Raw genomic sequence first — 7,044 nt, 5'->3', positions numbered from 1 at the left:
GACCTACTACTTGCATTATGTGTGGTGATGTCTTCCGGCGTCATCACATTCATGATTTTATATATTAACATTTTGAACCAACCTCTCTGGTTCATCATCAGATTAGATATGTGAAAAAGTCAGAGGTTTATGGGTAATAAATAGAGGATAGGATAGGGATGGTAATGTAAGGAGCCGACAGGTTTGATAATGCTATAAATCAGATTTAGTTTAATTAATTAATTCTATTATTAAGTTTTTTTATTATTAAAATTTTTTAGTTTTATATTTATTTTTATTTTTATTAAAAAAATTATTATTATTAATGATTATTAGTGTATTTGATAGTTGTATGTTGAGATTATTAATACTTAATTATCTTGTAATGATACTAATGTTCTAAATGTTTTTTAATAATGAAACTAACTTGGTCTTATTTATATTACTAATTGAATATTAATTATATTTTTCAAACTTTGATTTCATAATTGTTAGAACTTTATTGTTCTAATGTTAAGAGTAATATTATATCTATATTAATTAATAATTATTAAGGTATTTTGTTAATCAAGTTTTTTCAATTTAGAAGCAAGATTAATATTATGTATTGATGTATAAAGTTTTTTGGTATTTAATTAATCCTAGATTGGGTTAACTAAGGTTTTAAATAAAATTAAATGAGTTTAATCTTAATAAAGTATTTAAGGATTGAAAGAGAAAGGAAGGGTTCTTGATTATTTTTATTTATATTTATTCAGAAATTATTTTAAAGATTTTAGGGATTGGTGGACCATAAGGAGCATCTAGGAGATGGTAGAATCCCCTGTTAGCGTTGGGATCCAATTATCACTAATTTTCCAACCATCATCGCGATTTAGGTTATTGGGGTGTTTTCCTATTTCGATAGCTTCTCTAAATTTTCTATGGTGGTAATGATCAATTTTGGCCACAACACAAGAGTTTTCTATGCAAATGTGATGATTGGTCTTACTAGAGTGCTCGACCAAAGCTGAGGTTTTGGAGCGGTTATGTTTAATGTCAGCGGCATGTTCTTGAATCCTAGTTAATATGGAACGACCGGTCTCACCAATGTAGGCCTTGCCACATGAACAAGGAACCAAATAAACCCCTTTGTGGTGTTTAGGATCAATAGGATCTTTTACCGATTTCAGACATCCGCTAATTGTATTCATGGGTTTGAAAGTGGTTTTTATATTATTCTTTTTTAAAATGTGTGAAATCTTGTCAGTGGTGCCTAGAATGTAGGGAAGGTGAACCTTACTAGCAGAATCATCCATAGGTTGTTTGTTTTTGGGATTCTCCGCTTTTTTGAAAGCTTTGAATCCTTGGTGTCTTCTATATCCATTATTTTCAAAAACATCCAAGAGGTGGTTATTTTATAGCTCTAAATGGTCGTGATCTGAAATACGCACCGCCCTCGTAGCTAGAGTGTTGAGTACCCCGAGTTTCTGAGCAGGATGATGGTGAGAGTTGGTATGCAGGTAATGTTCAGTGTGGGTTTTCTTACGATAGACTTGGTGAGATATTGAGCCATCTTGGTTTCTCTTGATTAGAATATCCCCCAAAAAACAAAAACATCTGCTATTCAAAATAACAAATTAGTCCATGCTCAATGGGTTTAAATATAAATGCAGTACCGAGCACATATTAAATGTTCAAAATGAAAATAAAATAAATCTTACCCGCAGATGATTGCCTCCGTACTTCTTTCAATACTGGCAATCATTGAGTGTGTAGTTGATGACTCTACACTCCATTTCACCTCTCATTACTTTCTTTAAGCAAATTCAAATTAAAGTATAGGAAATGTACATTAAATTTGACAAGAAATTGAATGTGCATTTGAAAAACAAATAAGAGGAGACTCAGGATGTGCATCTGAAAAACAAATAAGAGGAGAATCAGAGTATATAATTTTGGTGAAATCAACTCAATATATAAAAAAACTGAGAAAATTATTTACATGGTTTATATTGTGCAAAAATTACACTAAAACATTTAAATTATGGTCCAATAAAATGTTAAAAAAATAAAATAAAAATTATAAATATTTATTTTTCAAAATTAAACATTATAATTAATCAATATTATACTAATAATAATTAACAAACAAAATTACTAAACCTTAACAGACAATAATAATATTTTTTTAATATTTCACTCCAAAAAAATATCTTCCAAATTGCAGAGTTATAAACTTGGTCCTTAAAAATAGCATCAACATTAACAAGTCATATAATTCAGAAATTGCTTTGGAACGTGTCAACCTTGCCTTTTCTTGTAAGTTTTATTTACAGGGCATATTATGCCCTTCTATGAAAGTCAGGTCCATTTGACATCTTTATTATTTTATGAAGGGATGTCCATCTTACCTTTCTACCTGTTCATTTTTTTCGCTGTTTTAAATCAATTATAAAATAATATTTTAAAATTTAAAGATTTAATTAAAAGAAATATTTTGAATAGATAATAAAAATAATGTAAAATAAAAAGTTTATATTTTCTTTTCAAATCCAATCATTGCAATTGCTATAGTTTCAATATATTAAATGTTTTCTATCATGTTATTAATACACATTATTATTATTATTTTATCTTTTAAAATTTAATAATATTAGTTTAAATAAATAATAATTTTTATAATACATAAATATTTTAACATATTATATTTTTTATAATATTTAAAATAATTCTTAATTTTATTAATTTTATTCATTATTTCTTTAAAAATTAAATTTCAAAAACTCTATTTATTTATTTAGAAGATGTATATATTTTGACATTAGTTTAAAAAAAATAAAAATAAAAAATATTTATTAATTATATTTAAATTTATATAATACATAAATATTTTAACATATTATATATTTTTATATTATTGAAAACAATTATTAATTCTAATAGTTTTATTCATTATTTTTTTTAAGTTAAATTTCAAAAGCTCTATTTATTTATTTAGAAAATGTATATCTTTCCTATATTAAATATAGGACTTTAAGTTTTAAATATAAAATAGATTGAATTGAAAATAAGAAAAACCCCAACTTAACAATCTCACTCCAACTATTTATTGATACTCAATTTAATAGTTATTTTTATATCATCTTTAATTGAATATACTAAAAATATTTATGTAAATATGATTATAAACCAACCTCCATTATTGATACACATTTTAATAGTTGTCTTTATGTCATCTTTAATTGAATGTACTAAACATATTTATATAATTATGATTATAAAGCAATCTCCATTTATTGATACATATTTTATTATTTTTAATTGAATATACTCTATATATATATACACACGAAGCAACCTCATTTTTATTAATTTTATTGTAAAAACGCACCTGCAAAAAGAATTTAATTTGTATTATTCTATTAAATAAAAAAAAATATTTATAATAATAACTTTAATAATATCACAAATGAACCCAAATCAATTAAAAAAAATTAAAAATGCTAAACTCTAAGATGTAATATTTGACCATAGTATATATAAATTTTGTGCACCACTCTAGGTTTTGAAAATAAATATCCTTTTAATCATTATGGACATCTTATCAAACCATATTAACTAATATGCTCAACAAAGATGGAGAGGAGTGGTTTTATTTTTTGATATTTTCAAAAAATATTTAGAGGATATAGTTTCATTTTATATAACTAGTATAGATTTATCTTAATTTTGGATTTACTAAGTTCTGAGAGGGATTTAAAAGATTTGATCAAAATTTGAGGAAAGATTTGGGCTAGAGAGATTTAATTCCTATGAACTATTTAGCAAAAAATAAGTTAAGATATATCTATATTGATGCTAAATAATATTATTTCTATTTATATAAATTTCACATTTCTCAATATAAAATTATTCTTATTTTTAATTTTATTAAAACACTAATAATCTATTTATTATATGACATTGACATTTTCCTTTAACCTTTCTTATCATTTTTTCAATTTAATTCTTTTAATATGATATAGATACAATAATTATATATAAAGAGAGATAATATAAAAAATTTAATAAATAAATAAAATAAATAAATAAATTAATTAATTAAATATATATATATATATATATATATATATATATATATATATATATATATGGGGTAAATATTAAGTTTTTATATGATTATTAATTAAATTTAAATATAAAGTTTTGAAATATAATAGTTATGAATATAACTCATTATACAATGAATCTTAATTTATATATATATATATATATATATATATATATTCTTATTTCTAATTATATGCTTGCTCATTAAATTTATTTAGTTTTTATATATTTAGTAATTATATTATTTTCCCCAATGGGGTGTTGGAACATGTGTTAAGGAGGGAGAGTGGAAGGTTAGTCACCCTGTTGCCACCCTATGCATTAAATAGTGGGGCATCATGACCAACTGACCCCATACACTCACACATGTCCTTGAGTTATGGCAACTCAAAGCATTAAACTAAAAATAGTCGCCACCACTTCATCTTTATGGTGTTGCTAACTTGGAACTTTGTAGTTATCTAGAGCCTTTGTTGTATTTTCAGGTTACTTATGGGATTTTTCCTCCCATGCATCCGAACTTGTGGTATGTTGGTTGAGGAAGGTTCATGCCCTCCTAGTCTGGCCTTCCATTTCTCATTCCATATTGCTAGTTGGACACTCTGTAATTCTCAACCATCTGTTGGGGTGAATACAAATCGTTTATGGGCTCGAAGGCAAGATGGCAAGTGCCAGGGTTCTTCCGGGGTCAGTTGGAACTCGGCTTCTCCAAGCTCGCTGGTAATATTTTTTACTTACAACCCTTCTAGGTGGTGTTGTAGTTTCAATGTTGTCTTTTCTGGTTAAAGAGACTTGTTTCGCCCCTCTGGTTAGCGATAACAACTTGTTATAACTTGTGGGGAGGCTACATGGCATTTTTCCATCTTAAGGATGGCTCTTTGTTTCTTAGATTTGCTTCTAATACCCCCCTGCATTTCCCTTGTCTTTTGCTACTCTTGACACCCACGACACTAAAACTCTTCACCTTACCTGTTACGCGTCGGTCTCCACTTGGCCTTAAATCTCACACCCTTGACCTGTCTCCTAGGTCTCCTTTGGTTCGATACTTACTTCCCCTTATCACCATGCCATGGCAACACATGCACCTGAGGCATGGATCTAGTGACAAAAGCCCCACATGCAAGCCTCGAGCCTAATCTCAAGCTAAGTTTGTAGTTTATCTATACCATTCGTCCACCCCTCCCTCGGAAATTCGAGATGAAATCTGTTTACTTGAGGTTGGGTTAATTTGCGACAAGATTACCCACTATGACTTAGAGATTTATGTTGATGTCTTAGATTGGATTCTCTACCCTAGTCGCACTAGGGGTCATAAGAATTAATAATTGCACTTTATAACTTTTCACTAATAGATGAAAACAATGTTGGTACTTGTCATTAAGGAGAAGCAAAAATATCGCGATGAAATCATTGTCTACCTTAACGATATCCAATGATTCCAAAAGCATATGTGCTCTTGTCTAGTCAACCTGGACACCTGATCGGCCTATATAGAGACACATTTACGATATAAGAGACAAACCTCACCAAGTCTAAGCAAACATGATTATGCCCCCAAAAATTCTTCTGAGAAAAGGTGATATCACAGGTCAACTATTATTTTATGTTTATTCCTTTTGAATTTAATTCTATAATTTCCTATGTTTTACAAATGTGATTTGTTTTTTCTATCTAGCTAGTGTTGTGTAATCTCTATGATCGCATTACCAGATATTTGTGATGGTCTAGATACACCTATGTAGATCTAGTATGGGTAATTTTGATAGATAGAAGAATTCTGCAATATCTTTACCATTTCCCTTGTGGTAAGCCACAATAGTAAGATTACTATTTTTGTATGATTGAATTATTAATCAATTAAAGCCTACAAATTAACAATACATATATGGTTTGAAATATTATGATTACTAATATGACTAATTTTATTTATTTGCTTTCATTTTATATGCATAGTATTATTATTTTTTAAGAAAAAAAATGTTTATAAATAAAAGAAAAATTAGAATATAACAAATAGCATTGAATCAATTTATTATTATTATTTTTTTTTTAGTAAAGTAGACATTATATTTTATTATTTTATTATATTATTTAACACTTCATTTTATACGCACTACAACATCTTCACCATATTGGAGTAGACTATAGAGTGTCTCTCTACTCAACAATTGCTTAATATAAGTTATAAAACCTATTTCTATACATTACATGAGAAGTATTTCTATACATTAAACATCTTAGCAAAATCTTCACATGCTTTATAATTCCTAGCATAACTTTTGTAGGAATTTGAGAAATTAATAACAAAATTTGCATTCTTGAATAACGCATACTTTAATTGTCAAAGGAATTTGATTTTTGTATAATTCAAGTATCTCAAAGATTTTTGAGAGTGCCAAATCCATTTATGCATTCAAAAGTGTATTTTACATAAAAAAATACACCATCTCAAAATAAATAAATAAATAACTATCATCAAATTTTGATTAAAAAAATAAAAATGTCAAATAATAAAACTACTCCCTTTAATAATAATAATATAATTTAGACACATGATTACATTAAAAAAAATTTGTCATTTTCTCAACCTCCATCCACACCCTTTGACAAAAACATATGTCCTTTGACATGTAATTTCAAATTGTGATCCATTGGAGGAGGTCAAATAATGAACAAGTTTCTTTGCACCATGGAAGGTTCTTGGGAATGCATTTGGTCTTTGACTAGTAGCTTCTGCACTGCAATCAATGGATGAAAACTTTTAAATTTTCAACCTTGCTGAGTTGTTTACCAAATTGATTTCTTACGTGTCTATTAATGTCAAAGCCATTATATCAAATCTTTAGTTTTTTAATATTGAGTCTAAAATCCTTCACGAATTCTTTGGTTTTTAGGTCGTTATTGACCCTTTCCTGGTGCCTGGAAGGTTGACCAACTTTATTGCATGAAAAAAGATACAAACTTCATTGACAA

This window comes from Pinus tabuliformis, chromosome 8 (genome assembly GCF_031772625.1).
Source record: "Pinus tabuliformis cultivar Carrire ecotype Pingquan chromosome 8, CPIR1, whole genome shotgun sequence".
In the NCBI taxonomy this organism is placed as follows: Eukaryota; Viridiplantae; Streptophyta; class Pinopsida; order Pinales; family Pinaceae; genus Pinus; species Pinus tabuliformis.
The sequence above is the reverse complement of the archived record's forward strand: the minus strand, read 5'-3'. Positions refer to the sequence as shown.